A 16,559-nucleotide genomic window follows, 5' to 3' on the forward strand; every position below is an offset into this window, starting at 1 on the left:
TGAGCTTCTCCTGGAGCGTGAATGTGGAAGGGTGGAAGTGTGCTCTGGCACCCACTGGCATCCACAGAGGAGGCATGGCTCACACTGCACATATGGCAGAAAACACCACCTGGAGAGAACGTCAGAATAAACACATTTGGGACAAAACAGATATGAAATCAATGTGTCAGAGTGCAGCCATACTCCAGTGGGAAAGAGGATTTTGGATGAATAAGCTCCTAAATAAAAAACATTTATAAAGTAATATGTGCCTCTCGAAAAAGCAGGTAGCCATGCCTGCAGGGGCTGCTTGGATGTGAATTTTTGTCAAATTTGCAGATGGCAACAAAGTGGGGGACCTGTTGGTTCACTGATAAATTAGCATGTAACTATGATGGACCTAGCCAGGCTGGGGGAATGGACTGATAGATACTTCATGAACTTCAGCAAGAAATAGTGCCAAGTCCTGCCCCATGGATGGATGAGCCCTGCACAACAACAACCCTAATATCTTTGGCTCCTTGCTTTGTTCTGTTTTCTATGGAGCCCAGCCAAGCACATTTTGCTCCAGTGTCCGAAACTATTTACTATTACTATTTATGTTGCTGTAACTCAGAATGTAATCTCATATCTGTACATTTTAGGACAAGATGAAATAGCCTCAAGTTTCATCAGGGTGGGTTTAGATTGGATATTAGGAAAAATTTCTTCACTGAGAGGTTTGTCAAGCATTGGAACAGGCTGCTCAGGGAAGTGGGGGAATTACTGTCCTTGGAAATATTCAAAAGATGTGTGGATGTGGTTCTTAGGGATGTGGTTTAGTGGTGGAAGTGTTAGGTTAATGGTTGAACTTGATGGTCTTGGACAACATTAATGATCCTATGATGCTATGGTTTGACCTTGTTATTGCTTTTCAGTATTAAACACAGGGCAGCTTATTTAGCATTAAACACCATATACTGTAGAACCCACTGTTAGCTCACTGATATATTACAAAAAATAATCAAACTCAAATACTGTAGTGTATCAAAACTCATGTGGAAAAAAAAATCCTGCAGCCTTTGTCTCAACAAAACCTGCAGCCATTTTTCTGTTGAAAGATCTCATGGGATTGGACATATTTTATTGAAATGCCTCACTTTCAGGTGCTGCTTGAAGAACACAATCTAAAACCAATCAAAAATGTTTTGAGCAGGTTCTCATGAAATAATTGAGGACCTTGCTGACATGTAGAGTGGAACTTGGATTAAAAAATGGCTAGCACCATTGAAAAGGTCTGGCCTTATGTAGAACTGAAATAAGAGACCACATACACTGTCCTAACAGAGATAGGTTTGTCTAACTCCATGATGGGAAATGGCCTCCCAAGTCAGACAGTGAAATGTGCACAGTGACAAACAATGGCTTTGTTTGTCCTGCTGTGTCCCGGAGGCAAATGGACACCCTCCATGGACTGACTGAAATTAAGTGAGAAGAGATTTCAGATTTTAAGAGATTCCAGTCTATACTTAAATAAAATATAAGGCAACAAGTGAAATAAAGAGTGCTGGATAAATCAAACTGGACTCATACTTGAAGGCAAAATGCATTTGCCGGCTCAGGCTGGCTCTGAGATTTTCTGCCTGCAACACAGCTTGGCACAGAAGTCCAGGTGCATTGTGAGGTGTGTTTTTATGCTTCCTGATGCCAGAGGAAGGTAGCTGAACCAGATGAGCCCCTGGTCCTTTTTGGTGCAGCAATTTGCATGTAAGCGTGTGATTTGAAAAGCAATGTGTTGTGTCTTTAAGGCTCCCTAGTAAATGAAATAATTTGCTGTTCATGATGTATTTCTGTGTTTTGTTGGAAGAGTGTTTTTTTGCCAAATTATAAATGTACAAATGCCAACAGTTCTGTAAGTGTCCCTGCTATAATAAATCTTCTTATGATTAAGAAGTATTTTAATGTTTATTTATACTTTCTATCAATCATATCTGGTCTGTATTTCCAGTCCATTCTTATGTTCAGACTAATCCTAGATGACATAATTTGCACACACAACTTCAATTATTACCTCTTTTTTTTGGTGACTCACAATATCCTTTCAATGGCCACGTAAATTGAATTCTGTACACTTGTAAATAATTGTTCCCAGTGGAAGTTGTTTGTTGAAATTATGAATCAGTAGGGACTATAAATTTATTTCTTCATTTAAAATCAATGAAGCACCTCACATGTAGCTGGCATTTCATCAGCTATTGCTGACCTTCTGTCCTCTGTGCAGGCTCTTGTAGCTCAAACTCTGCTTGAGCTATTCTGGATTTCTGCTGCCACTCAAATGTAGGCTTAAAATATAAAGACTGTGGCTCTCTCTCAGTACACTTCACCACCTCTGATGGTATGCCAAGTCAGCCAAAGCTTTGAAGTGAATTTGTGTAGGCATTTCCATAAGGTGAGCCCTGCATCAGGGCTTACCAACTACAATGAGTGACCACACTTAGGCATTCTTTTTTCAGTTTCGTCCTCAAAGGATAGTGCTAGTAACACCAAAGTTGTGTGTTTTATCCCAGGATGGGCCATTCACGTAAGAGTTGGACTCAATAATCCTTATGGGTCCCTTCCAACTCAGAATACTGTCTGATTTTGTAACTGTAACTTGACCAGATGCTAAAAGCCTAGCCCTCTATTTCTCCTTCCCTTCCACCTGCAGCTGAGCCACAGCCAAGCTATCCACAGCTGCTCTCTCACTTATCTGGGGAAAATGCACAGGGACCCTGGTTACCTACTCACTGGCATGAAGGTTTTCAGGGCAGTACTGTGTCAAGCACAGTAAAATGCTATGATATTGCAATAAGAAATTGCAATGATTTAATCATAGCGAATTTAAATTCAGCAGCCTATCCTATCAGTTTCAGTTCATATATATTCTTGAGGCCAGTTCCAGAGATCTTTCAAAATAGCTGGAGCTTTTGATGGAATATAGGCTACAGTTTAAGTGCTGGCATTCCAAATGACATTAAGAAGGTGCTAATTGTCAATCTTTTTCTTGTCTGAGTGGAACAGAAGAAACATGTCACTATCTTTGTCAGATCTGCTATTTTTTGTAGGTCCTTGAAAATGTTTCTATACCACCACTATGAAGCCTACCAGCACTTACTAAAAACTTGCATGATGGGAGTTAGAAATATATTTTGTATTTTTTTCTTTCCTTAGTAATTTTGGAACAAAACTCTTCAGCTTTCCTTCTGCCCAACTTCTAGATGTTGTAAAATTTATTGTAAAGCCAACTGATGCTGACACCTTTTTCATTCAGCTTTTACAAGTAGAAAGGTTACATTTACATGAAAGTACATTTGCATTTTCTTATTTACAGAACAAATATAACTATATATGAAGCAGAAATAGAAATGCCTTGTTGGTTATTAACCTCTTCTATAGGAGATATTTGAGGCTTTACTAAACGTGTTGCTTTTAGTATGGCTCTTAGAATTAAAGCTGCGTGGAATTCTTGAAAAACACGAAGGTAGAATGCAGAAACAGGGGTGGAAGCATACCTAATAGCAGAGTAAGAGTAGGAAAACACTTGTTTTTCATGTTTTGTAAAGCATTATTTCCCTTTCTTTCTGCAGGATTCTGGATCTGACCCTTAAATCTCAGCAGTGGAGCTCTACCATGGAATTCAGTTATTATATTTGTGTGCATATTGCTGATTTAGGTGCTGTGAGGTATCCAAGAGAGTTCCATGGGCCTGGTAGATAATAGAGAGGACATGTGAAAGACACTTCTCTGCTGGAATTGCTGCTGGAAATAGGATAATTAGAAGCAGCTCAAGATGCTTTTCGTGGAGTCACAACCTGACAATACGGTGAGTGCAGTCCAGATAGCCACACGTGTCCCTGTCTGCTTTAGGTGAGTTGAATATCTCTCTGGGTTCTGTGAGAGACTTGATTGTATCTCCACTGACAACAAAGGGAGCAGAGACAGCGACTGCGCATGTACACTGCTAAATTTAGCCATGCTAGTCTTTGAGCTGAATCCTACCTGAAGAGTTCAAAACATAGCTGTGCCAGAGCTGGTACACCGAAATTTCTGTTGTCAGTTTTCATCAGCCAGCACTGGAATGTCTTTCCTTGATGTATGATTTTATCCAGAGCAGCAGCTGAAAAACATACCGTGGGTGTCTGCTAACTGCTGTCAATTCCTCATTTTTCTCAGCAGGATACGGCTGCTGCTCTTTGCTCCTTTATTCTGGGCATCCACAGAGAATAGTTTTTCTTCTTTCTCTCTCTCTTCCCCCTGCCCCATCTCCAAACACAGAATCACAGAATCATAAAAACACATTAGAAAAGATCATCAAGCCCAGCATTATCCCAGCACTGCCAAGTCCACCACTGAACCATGTCCCGAGTGCCACACCTAAATGTCTTTAAAATATCCCCTGGGATGGTGACTCTACCTCCTCCCTGGATAACCGGTTTCAGTGCCTGTCAACCCTTTTGGTGTAGAAAATTTCCCTAGTACCTAATCTAGACTTCCCCTGGTGCAACTTGAGGCTGTTTTCTCTTGTCCTGTCACTTGTTACGTGGGAGAAGAGCCTGACCCCACCTGGCTGCACCCTCCTGTCAGGCAGCTGCAGAGAGTGATGAGGTCCCCCTGAGCCTCCTTTTCTCCAGGCTGAACACCCCCAGCTCCCTCAGCTGCTCCTCACAGCACTTGTGCTCCAGACCCTTCCCCAGCTCCGTTGCCCTTCCCTGGACACGCTCCAGCCCCTCCATGTCTTTCCTGCAGTGAGGGGCCCAGAGCTGAGCACAGGATTGGAGCTGTGGCCTCAGCAGTGCTGGGTACAGGGGGACGGTCACTGCCCTGCTCCTGCTGCCACACCAGGGCTGAGCCAGGCCAGGATGGCATCGGCCTTCTTGGCCACCTGGGCACACCCTGGATCATCTTCAGCTGCTGCTGACCAGCATCCCCAGGTCCTTTTCCACCAGGCAGCTTTCCAGGCACTGCCTCCAGCCTGCAGCAGTGCCTGGGGTTATTGTGACCCAAGGGCAGGACCTGGCCTTGGCCTTGCTGAACATCATGGAAATGGCCTCTTCCCTTCAATCCAGCCTGTCCAGATCTCTCTGCAGGACTTTCCTGTCCTCCAGTAGATCAACACTCCCACCCAACTTGGTGTCATCTGGCTGAGGGGCTCTCGATCTCCTTGTCCAGATCATTGGTGGACAAAACCAGAAACTGTTCTATTTAGCAGCTTGTTTCATGGAGCTTTTTCTTTGCAAGGTCTGAAGATGGTCTTGACATCCTGGGAAGCATTTCAAGATATTAAAGTGAACTGGCTCCAGTACTGAGCCTGGGAAAGAGCACTTGTGATACATCCTTCTCTTTGACTCTGTTATACCCTCTTTATCATATATGGATAGTATTTTTTCAAGATTACAATATATGTTAATCAGGTGCTCTTATTGATATGGACTATTGTTTGCCACCCCAAGCAGAGTGGAATACAATGTCCTAAAATACCATTGGGCTGCCAGGGAAAGATACTTGCTGAAAAAGACCAGGTTTGCTAAAGAATAGTGCATTACAACATCTGACAGAGATCTGTGGGAACCATTACTCCATTTTGCTATAAGACTCCTATTTCAGAAGATGGACTGTTCAGAGAAACACTCGGAGAGATGGAGAAGAAAGGTTAGAAAAGCCTTGGGTATTTATTGTTGTGCTGTAGACACAGTCTTCTACCTGGTAATATTGCTCTTGCTCTAAATTTATATTTCCGCTTGGTGGCTCTTTTATTTAGCATCTTTTTCCATGGAGCTTTTTGTTCTGAAGGTCTAATGATGCTGCTGATGTCCTGGGCAGCATTTTCTGTGCTTCAGAGGCTCTAATGTAAAAGATGTGGAACAGGCCATTCCAGAGATTGTAACAGCTGTTGTGCTGGCTCACACAGGCACAGCACTGTCTCTTCAATATTCCTGAAAACTGCTTAAGTGGTAAAGACAACCAAACTCAAATTGGTTAGATGTCCCTGCATTATCATTACAGAACATAAAAAAATTGCATTAAAAAATTGATTGCAACAAGTGAGAATAGAATCAAATACTACATTTTATGCATCTATTCTCTGACAGATTTTTTTTGCCTTTGTGCAAAATAGTTTCCCTTGAATGTCATCTAGGCACATAAATATTGTGTGTTTCATGCAGATTAATGAAGGTTTGATTCATTTCTATATAATTCAGTTTCTTCCCAGCTGCTGATGGGAGGAGGGAACTGTGTTTGTGTGCATAGACTCTGCTCAGCATATGGTCCATAGCTAGCAGCAGATCACATCACCCAGCTGTTGTATCCTCCAGGACTGCTCCAACAGATTCTTCAGACTCTTCAGAGTCAATTTCCATAAAGCTCACCCATAAGGGGTGAAAAACCTGTCCATTTGCAAGGGACCAAGCAGTAGGTAACAAGATTAAAATAAATTAAATCTTTGTAATAGAACATACAAGTAGTTGCATGTCAGGACCATCTGTTTACCCTGGTGTGAATATGGAGAAACTCTGTTGATTCTGTAGCATTTATTTTTACCTTTCTCCTGATTATGGATGTCAGGAAGAATTGTGTGTTTATTGCTGGATTTGGGACTCGAAAAACAGGCTCCTTAGTGCACTGTGAGCAGCAGGAATAGATTATTTTATTCCTCCCCTCCTTGTCCAGTGCAGTCCAATTTTGACCTCGGTGAGAGGTGAGAGCACAGATCAGTTTTCCAGGGTCATCCCCTTTTCCTAGCTCACAAGAAGAGCTATCACTAACTAGGATGGCTGGTTCTCTTCTGCATGCCTGTAGCAGCAGAAAAACAAGGGGAAGACAGTTTACTCCTGTGTTACTGCCTGGGCACTGCATCATGACCAGGCAGTAACACAAGTTGCAGTCGCTACAGACCAGATTCAAAGTGGTGATATGAATTCATATTTTCCTCCCCAGAATCTTCCTTCCATGTTCCAGCATATGATATTTTATGTCATTTATAAGTTCAGCAAAACAAGTTTGCCCTTCTTATTTACAACACTTTTAATGGTCACTTGGGGTTGGGTAAATCCTCTGGCATCCCGTGCTCTGCAGCTGCCTATTATGACTAACACAAGTTTGGTACGGCTCTTGCTGGCTTCCTTTGTGCATTACTTTGTTTAAATTGGAGAGTTATGTTACTTCTTATTGGCATATGTTTACATCTTCAGAACACCATACGCTGTCTGAGACTAATCCAATTTATTCCTTGTTGACAGGAATATAGGAGGCACTGTCACTTGCTAGGCTCAGTATGAAATGTGATTTCATGCTGACTCTCCCCTGAAAATGAAAAGCCAACCAAGTGTTACAGAATGGAGATATTTTAAAGATCATGACAGCTGGGAAAGTTTTGCATTTTGCTCAGCTTTTCCCAGATTTGATAGTTTTGTTGTCTTTACAGTCTTAGTACAGACTTGTTGGCCTATGGATCTTGTTGGATTTAATTTCTAGGATCTAATGTTTGTAAGCCTGGAGAGCCCATATGCTTCAGTAATTGTTATTAAAGGAGATTCAGCATGACACTGAAGTAGACTTTTTGTGGATCAAAACTTAGGTCAGTATGTAAGTGGAAATTTAACTTGAAACCTTCCCCCTATTACCAGAATATGTTTTTCTACCTGCTAGACACTGACACCCTTCCTAAGGGGAATTTCTAGATCAACATCTCTTGCATGGTCCTTGCTTCCTTCTGGAGTTCAAAGCTGTTCTGTGGTACAGACCTGCACGAAGGCTGAAAGCTGTGCTGGGAGCTGTCTAGGCAGGAACTTACTTGAGGAGTGAGGTCTCAAGTTATTGTCAGTACAGGTGAAGTTCTTCTGTGCAGACACCTCCAGTGTGGGCACCTCTGTCAGAGCTGGTCATTCCCTGCTCTCAGTGTGGACACACAGGGTTTTCTGAGGACTTCCTGAGGGGGTGAACTGCCCTGGAGATCTGACTGGAATAAGGTGCCTCTGCCTTGCATCTGATTTGTAGAGGAGCTTTGGTGGGGGATAGATGCTCTCCTAGTACATGCCAGGAAATTGCACTTGAGCATAGAGGGTGTGCTGCTCTTCAAAATAGAAAATTAAATGCCTCCAGGACCCTTATAAATTTATTTATTCCTAATTTATTTGCAGTCTAAGGTGCAGAGATGAATGTGCTGGGCTTTGTTGGACTGTGGCCTATGTTTTATATGGATTTAAATTATGGTACATGTACACCATCAGTAGACTCGCTTTGTAGATTTGTCCAGAGCTGTGCTCTTCTGTTTGTCCAAAAACACGTTGAGTTGTGTCTGAGAATATTGCCTGATGCAATGTATTTGTGCTCCCTGGGAGGAAGTCAACATACAGGTGAATCACAGGGTGGCTGAGCCTGGAAGGCATCTTGGGAGATTGCCTAGTCCAGTCTGTTGCTGAAAGCAGGACTGTGTCCAATCCAGAGACCAAACAAATTTCTTGGGCAACCTATGCCATCTTTGTTCCCCATTTTCATGGTTAAAAAATGCTTTTTGAGTGCAGTGTCCAACATTTCAGTTTGGGCTACTGAGAAAGCACTGTCTCCATCTTCATTACATCCTCTCATTTCTTTTCATTTCCTGGGTGTTGTTGGAATAGATACAAGAAAGCTCAAACATTTTCTCCTGTGGCATATTACCAAGACAGCTGAAGTTCTGTATAAGGAGTTTTAGTGAAGAATTAGAACAGATTCCCACCCCCCCCCCGCCTCTATTTTCAGTCCAAAAGCAGAAATTACAAGAAAGCTCATGAAAAAAGCAGTTTGGTGGGATTTCTGTGACAACACTGAAAATTATTAAAACCAAAGATGTTTAGGAGAGAATTTGTAACTTTTGAAGATTTTTTTCTCATATCTGAACTCAGCCTGTTTTTTTCCTAATACCTAAGTATAGGCAAGCGATTATTTTCCACCAGGAGTTCCATGTTAGGATAGAAAAGGATGTATGATTCTTTTTATTTTCTAGCATCTTACAGGACTGTAAAATCACATCTAAATTGAGAAAATAGCTCTCAAAGAGGAAACTGGTGCTACTGCCAATTTTTAATGCACCAGTGCGACAAGCCAACAAAAGCTTTGCATAAAAATTCTTTTCATATTTACATTTATTGAGTTGAGTATATCCAACCACTGACATACCAGATCCTTTCCTAGAAGCCTTTATAAAAGGAAATAAATTTAATTGTATTAGAACGAGGCTGGATTTATTTACAATCTGAAGAGTTTGGGTAACTGGAGACTAATTTTTCTTGAAACAGTTAATTTCACAATAATTTCTGATGTTCCATTTTGCACATGGTTGGAGGGAGTGTGTTAGAGTGCTTTGGACCTTAGAGAGCAACAACTTTCGACATACAACAGAATGAAAAGTGTACCCATTGGAATACAAAATCATTCTCTGTGTGGAAGCATACTTGGTCCATAATTTGTGGAAGTATGTGTTATGTGAGGTTATATTACCCCTACCATTTAAGGAATATTTCTTTCTTTCAAAGTACAAATATGAATTGGAGAGCTTTGAAACAGTGATTGTACTCATTTTGACAGTGGCCTAACAAAGGCACACAGACAAAAAGTCAGAGTCCCTTGACCTTTATAAACATTTCAGATTGTGACGCAGCCAGTGTGGTTTGTTTTGTTTCACAGGACCACAGTTCACCAGCTTCCCTCTGACTGTGGATACATTATGTGTACAAAGAAAATGTGGCTTTCCAGAGTATTCAGGCTAAAGTCAGTCCTGCATTTTGCTGTAGAATGATCAAAACTGTTTTGTACATCAAAAAATCTCAGAACTACAATTCTATGAAGTGCATAATCTACTTTCATTTACTGATAATTGTTTCCTGAATTATTGCCAAAGGTCACTTAAAAAGGGACCAAATCCCAATATGTACCCTCAATCTGAAGTCCCCCATAACAGATTCTACTTCAATGAATTTAGACCTTTTGTTTCCTGTAACAGGGTTTGAAAATCAGGTGGGAATTTGACCAACATAATGAAATACAGTGCATCCTATCATACAAAGGATTTATGGGTGCAATCAGAGCTATATTTTGAAAAAATTATGAAGTTAATATTTAATTAGTTTGATCCACCAAAAAGGGAAGCTTTTTAAATAAAATACTTGGAAAAACCAATAAAAGAGGATAGAGCTGAAGGTACTGTTTGTATAAGCCCTGGACTTTTCCTGGTGTGTGCTTGGAATGGACAGAGATAAACAGTGAAGCAAAAAAATCTAAGTAGCTCAAGATCTGACATGTGGATTTGCAAAAACATGAGGCTGGATAAACTCACATTATAAAGAAATTTACAGCATTGGATACAGTAGGGACAGTCTCACATGTAGTGTCCGAAACTTGTCATTTCTGAAGTCCTGGAATCAAGTTGGTCTGGGAATTGTCCCAGTTTGTGCTGCCAGAGGACCTTGTCCCTGTGGTACTCATTGTTGGAAGTCAGCAGGATTTTTTAACAATGTTTTTGTTAAGAAGACATCAAATATCATTCAGCAGACATTTACAGACTGTACAAAGGACACTGAGAATTTAATCTGCTGCTCAGGCTGTGACACCAAGCTGGCAGCCCTGGCCTCATCCCGTGGACAGTGATGGCACCAGACCAAGACGTGCCAGACCATTGCAAGGCAGCTTTCCTTACCTGGAGGAGCTCAGAGAGGGAAGGTGGCTCTCTCTGCTCTGCTTCAGGCTGCAGAGCCATGCTGGGAAAGGGAATGAATTAATGAACAGTGGTCTGAAAGTGTGTCCCTCAGCTATTCATCTTCCCTGGAGACTTCAGGGGTTGGATTTGAGAAAGCATTGCTTAATTAGCTCATCAAACTCTTTGAACCTGGAAGCAATTGGGTTCTAATTCACTTTTCATAATATGGTTTGTTTTTATGAACCTTGTGTGGAGCATTCACTATGTAAATAAATTATATTTTCACTTTTTCCTCTTCTCTCTGCACTGGGCTCATTTAATACTCACTTGGCTTGTATCTTAGAAGAAAACCATCACAAACCGGAAAGACCAGAGTTCTTTAATTTAAACAAATCCATTATCCTGGAGCTGAAAATTTAGTTTAGTCTCAGCAAAATAACAAGCATATGCAGTCTTTGGAGTAATTTTTATTTATATATTTAAAAGCTTATTTTACTGTTACCGCCTGGCTGCCTTAGTGTCTGAAGGCTGCCTAAAGATTTAAGGTGAACTCAGTAATAAAGCAGTCAGGAATCTACAGTTGGACTTAAATGGAATTCAAGGTACATCTCCAGGGATCAGCAAAATACTGTGCAGAGCTGCCTCAGCTAATGATGATTGAGATGGTTTGGTTGTTGAAGGCAAAGCAGAAACAAAGGCAGGGCCATTTCATTATGTGATGGAGCTCTCTAGTAGCAGTAGTATTTGACAGGTCCTGGTGAACGACTGTGCCCAACGGGGAACCTTGTGATGCTGAAGTGCCTTGACCAAACCATCTGTCACTGTCAGCATAACTCTCCCGTAGTTTAAGTCACTGGCCCTGTGAGATTTACCTTTGCATCTAAAGTTAGATGCTTCATACTCTCTACCTTGCTGTTTTGCAGGAGTTTCCAGCCCCTCTTGTGGAAATGGCACTTGCTCCCTGTGTCTATGCCTCTGGCATGACATGGTAGCCCAGTCCCTTCAGGACCAGCATGCTGAGCTGAGGACAGCAGTGTCCCAGCTAGGAACACAAGCTGTGTGTTCCCTCCTTACTGTGAGCAGCAGTGTCCTGGTGACTATGGAGGGTGTCGTACCTTCAGCCAGTGAAGACCCATGTCCAGAGGTCAAAAGGTTTCCCTGCAGCATCTAGAATCTTTGGGGGCCTCGAGGGCCTGCCTCGTGGGACAGGTATCCAATATTCTCTTTGTTTTCACTCTGAATGTAACCCTTGTCTCTCATTCACCCTGGTGTTATTTCAGATTTATGGGATACGAGTCCATCCAGACCTTCACTGGCAGGAAGAGAGATTTAGAGCCATTAGACTGCCTTACCCTGCTCTGTAGGGGATGCACAGACAAGTGCTGCTAAATTCTCTCCAGGAGTAGGTTCAGCTAAGGCAGGTCTTGTAAGGACATCCAGCCCCCGTGTACAAACCACTCAGGAGGTTCTGCTCATTAGCCTTTAGCTACACTTTGGCCTTTTACACACCTCAACATCCTTTGCTGCCCCTTCTGGAACTAGAGCTGCAACCAACGATTCCAGCATTTCCAAAAGTATTTTAGTGCCTCAGCTACTGTAGAAAGCTATGCTCTCCTGAGAGTTTTGTCCATGTTGTACGAGACTATTGAATACCCACTGTGTGAGACAGTCTCATGTTCAGAGTACCCACTTGGCTAATCCAACAAACTGGCTATTTTGCACACAAAAAGTCTTCCAAGAGTAGAAGGAGAAAATACCCTTACAGAATTTCTCAAGGTCCCCAGGGAAAGTGGGGCAGTAAGTCAAATTCAGCTCAGAGCACAGCACTAGGGATGAGGTTTGATTTGAGGCTAGTGCTACACCCTGGCCCCTTCCATCTCCTCACTGCCCTACAGGGTCTGTACCTCTACATTCATTAAAAATTACCCAAACTAAACCAAAGAAACGTATATCAGGTTGAACACAATACATCATTCAAATCAAATGGATTTATAAGTTTACCAGTGAGTTTACCTCTAAGGTGAGGTTGCAAGGAGGAATCTGCTGTTGGCCTTCCTGCAGGAGGAGCCTGGCCCTGGAAGGAGAGGAGCCCAGGTGTCACCCCAGGTTTGACACCAGAACCCAGGATGGGGAGCTGGGTGCCAAGATTTTTTTACTCACAGCACAGGGTAACCACCTTTCCAAACATCAGGGGTATGCTGCAGCATGGGAGACTGAAAAAAAAAAAAAGCTGAAATGTGAAATATATTAAGATTTAGCCTCGTAGCCTCTTTTTGAACATCGTGTTTTGGCTGGAAGTTCCCAATGAAAATCAACCAAGGATAGAAAGAGTCAAGGACAAAAAAATAGTTGTACAGTTGGACAAAATCATCAACAACTGAAAATAAAACCTTAAAGCAGCAAATCTCAGTGTATTTTTAACTGCATCTGTTGCTATCTGTGCTGCCTGTCAAAACAAGAGCCTGTTTCATACCCTCTGTGTTTCTGACAAGCTCTGGTGTGAGGCGTTCTTGGACCAGCTTTGCAGTCCGAGGGAAATGCAGCTGCCTCCAAGATGATTGTAGCATGGGGGAACCACAGATCAGGAAAAGGAAGATGGATACACTCATCAAGTCTGTCTTTAGGGTAAATTTGAAGTAGACAGAAGTTAAATGCTTAACTGGAATGTAGTCAGGATTCCAGCCCCCTGTGTAAAACAAATACAATCAACTTTAAAAGGTAAAAGAGACTCGTATTTATCTTTGCATATTTTGTTCAAAATTATTAAAATGTATTAGAGAAAATAATTCAAACTTGTAAAAATCTTTATAGTAAGAAAGGGAAATCTCATAGCAGATGTTACTGAGAAAATACTTTTGACTTACCACTTTTCTGAGATATTTAAGCTAAATAATCAGACTGTATATATGTCTCCAGGCAAATGCTTAATAATCTACTTTGGTTGTTGTTGCTGTAAGGGTAGTTCTTTATGGTAATTTGCCAGTGATGAGTGGAAAGCAATACTTCTAATGTTCATCTTCCTTCAGTGCTCTGTTGAGCGCGCTGAACCGCAGATAGCACACTGTGGTGTGTTAATCGTGTGAAGGGATTTATGGTCACTGTTCCCATTGGAGTTTGTGGAGATAATGTGCATTTATAAATCCTGCAAGCTTGCAGATGCTAGCATGCTTACTAACTGGCAGACATGGCTAGAAAATATTGAGGGATACACATTCTTTTCCCCCAATTTCTTTCTGGATTGAGGCTCCCTGGACAAACTTGTCTGAGCTGAAAATGCTTTGGTGAGAACTACCAAATTATAAAGTATGGATGACAGGTGTTTTCTGTGCACGGTTGAAGCTCCAGATTTCTAGCCCTCTCCAAAGAAAAGCTAAAATCCCAACCTGACACCTCATCCCAAGTGTATTCTTTGTGAGACAATCATAGGAAGAGCAATGGAGACAGTCAGATCTCCGTGGCCAAGCCAGGAACTGCCAGGAGATCGTAGCAGATCCTTACCATGAGTTTACCCATATGTAAAGTCATGCAGACCTTTCCTAGGCTGCCAAGGACACTCACAGGAGGTAAGGATTGAGTACCAGTCTCAGGATGGGAGTGGTGGCCCTTGCAAGCCAAAGAGGCTTAAACCAGGGCCAAAGACAGCCCCAGGCATGAGCAGAGCATGGATCTCCTGCAGCCTTGACCCTGAGCCCCAGGCTGAAAGATGTACCAGTATCACCCAGGCTGTGCAGTTTCTTTCACAGACATACTGGTGGGAAGGGACTCCAGGAAGTTTCCACTCCAAGCCTCCCACTCAAAGTGGTGCTATCAACAACACCGAATCAGCTTGCCTGTGCCTTTGTCTAGCAAAACAGCTCCAAAGATGGGGCTCCCCTGTCTCCCGTTATTTGGTTCCAGTTTTGCACCACTCTCAAGGTGGATGAATTTTTCTTAATGTTCAGCCTTACCTTGCTAGCCTACAATCTGGGCCTTTATCTCTTTCAGACCTTTGCCACTACCAAACATTTTTTGCTCTTTCCACCTGCCTTTTCAAAGGGGGCTGTTAGATCCCTCTTAGCCTCCCCTTTATCAGACAAAGCCAGCCCAAAGTCCTCAACTTTCTCTGTCTCTAATAAGTTCTGGCTCCTTGATCATCTTGGCAGCAGTTTTGCAATATCCTTCTTTAACTGGAGCTCCAAAATTAGTCCAAAAGTGCAACAAGTCTAATTGTTTACTGCAGAGGATTTATTGATGCCCTGCATTCTGGCATGAGTTCTCAGGCATCACAAACACCACAAAATTTGGAGGTGTTTGCGATGTAGAAGCGTTCTGTGCATGTGCACATTGATTGTGCATCAGGCAGATACTGCTTAGGGCCTTGTAAGTTAGGATGGTGCTCAGCAGATGCCTCTAGAATATCCTGGAGAATGGGAATGAAAGAAATGCATTAGGTGTAGATCACAGCTGACATACATGAGCTGGCTGCATTACTGTGAAGTCCACTGAGGAGCAAAAGTTTTAAGATTGCTTTTTCTGAAAAAAGATCAGCAGACCAACAGATTTCTTTCATCCAAGCACTAAATAATATTTTTATAGCAATTATTTTAAAAGTCTGTAAGTTTTGTGCAACTAAGCCTGACTAGTTTCTTAAATGTATAGTTTCTTTATGCTGTATGTTAGAACAAAAACCAATTGTTATTCAGAGCTGTCTTTGGAAAGAATATAATCCTGCTGCCATTTCAAAGAGAACTGAAAAGAATTATTTAAAATATGTGTGTTAATTAGCTTTTCTGTATCACTCATCCTTGAACATTGAAACGTTTGGAGCCCTGAAATGATTTGCTAGAACTTGGACAGATGTGGTAAGAATAAGAAGAAGGTATTTCCATCATTTGGTCCCGAGGCCAAGTTCTTCAGTGCTGCTGAAAATGCAGTTTTCTTGGCACAAATAAAGTAATTTTCTTTTAACAAAATTAGGATTTTCTGGCATACTCTAGCTGGCAGCTCTGAGAAACTTTACAACATCTGAGGAAAAAAACTGAAATGGGAAAGGAAAACTGAGGCATCCGACACCATGTCTGGCCTTTGCTTATGGGTTTTATTTGGAGGATGCTGACTTCTCCCTCAGCTCTGTTGTACACTCCATGTGCTATTCATACCAATTCCTGTGCCTGTGGCCAGATGTGACCAAGGGCAGCTCTGTCCTTTTCCAGCAGCCCACCTGGATATATCCATCTCTCCACCTGCCAGGACACTACTGTGGGATACAAAACCCCAGTCCTGTGCTATCCACGTGATTTGTGGGGTCTGGGTAGCTTTGTCATCTCTGTGGCATCAGATTCTTTCCTCATGTTGCAAACTGTGCCAGGGTGTATATGTGCACTGCAGATAACTTCTGGGGGAATCCATTTCAAGCAAAGCTGGAGTCTGAGAGCTGGCTGGATCCAAAGTTCATTATGTGAGCTCTCTTTCATAGTCCTGGGGCAGAAATGGGCACCTTTGGAGGGTGAATCACCCGCCCTGTTGTGCCTGTTGCTCCTGACTGACTCACAAGGAGCTCTCTAGCTCTCTGAGGCTGACAGCTGAATGACATGCCTCAAGTTATGTAATCACAGAATCATCAAGGTTGGAAAAAACCTTCAGGATCATTTACTCCCACCATCAACCCAGCACCATCATGATCATGCCCAAGCCACATCCAGACACCCCTTGGTTACTTCCCTCCACCCCACCATCTCCCTGAGCAACTTATTCCAGTGCCTAATCATCCTTACAGTGAAAATATTTTTCTAATGTTTAATCTAAACCTGAACCTGTTTGTTGGGTTTTTTTGAGGTCTTAAAAAAAAATCTTTTAATATCTAATCTGAAGTTAGGTCCACTAGACCTCACTTCTGGGGTTTGAATTGAAA

This window comes from Passer domesticus, chromosome 2 (genome assembly GCF_036417665.1).
Source record: "Passer domesticus isolate bPasDom1 chromosome 2, bPasDom1.hap1, whole genome shotgun sequence".
NCBI classification, from domain to species: domain Eukaryota; kingdom Metazoa; phylum Chordata; class Aves; order Passeriformes; family Passeridae; genus Passer; species Passer domesticus.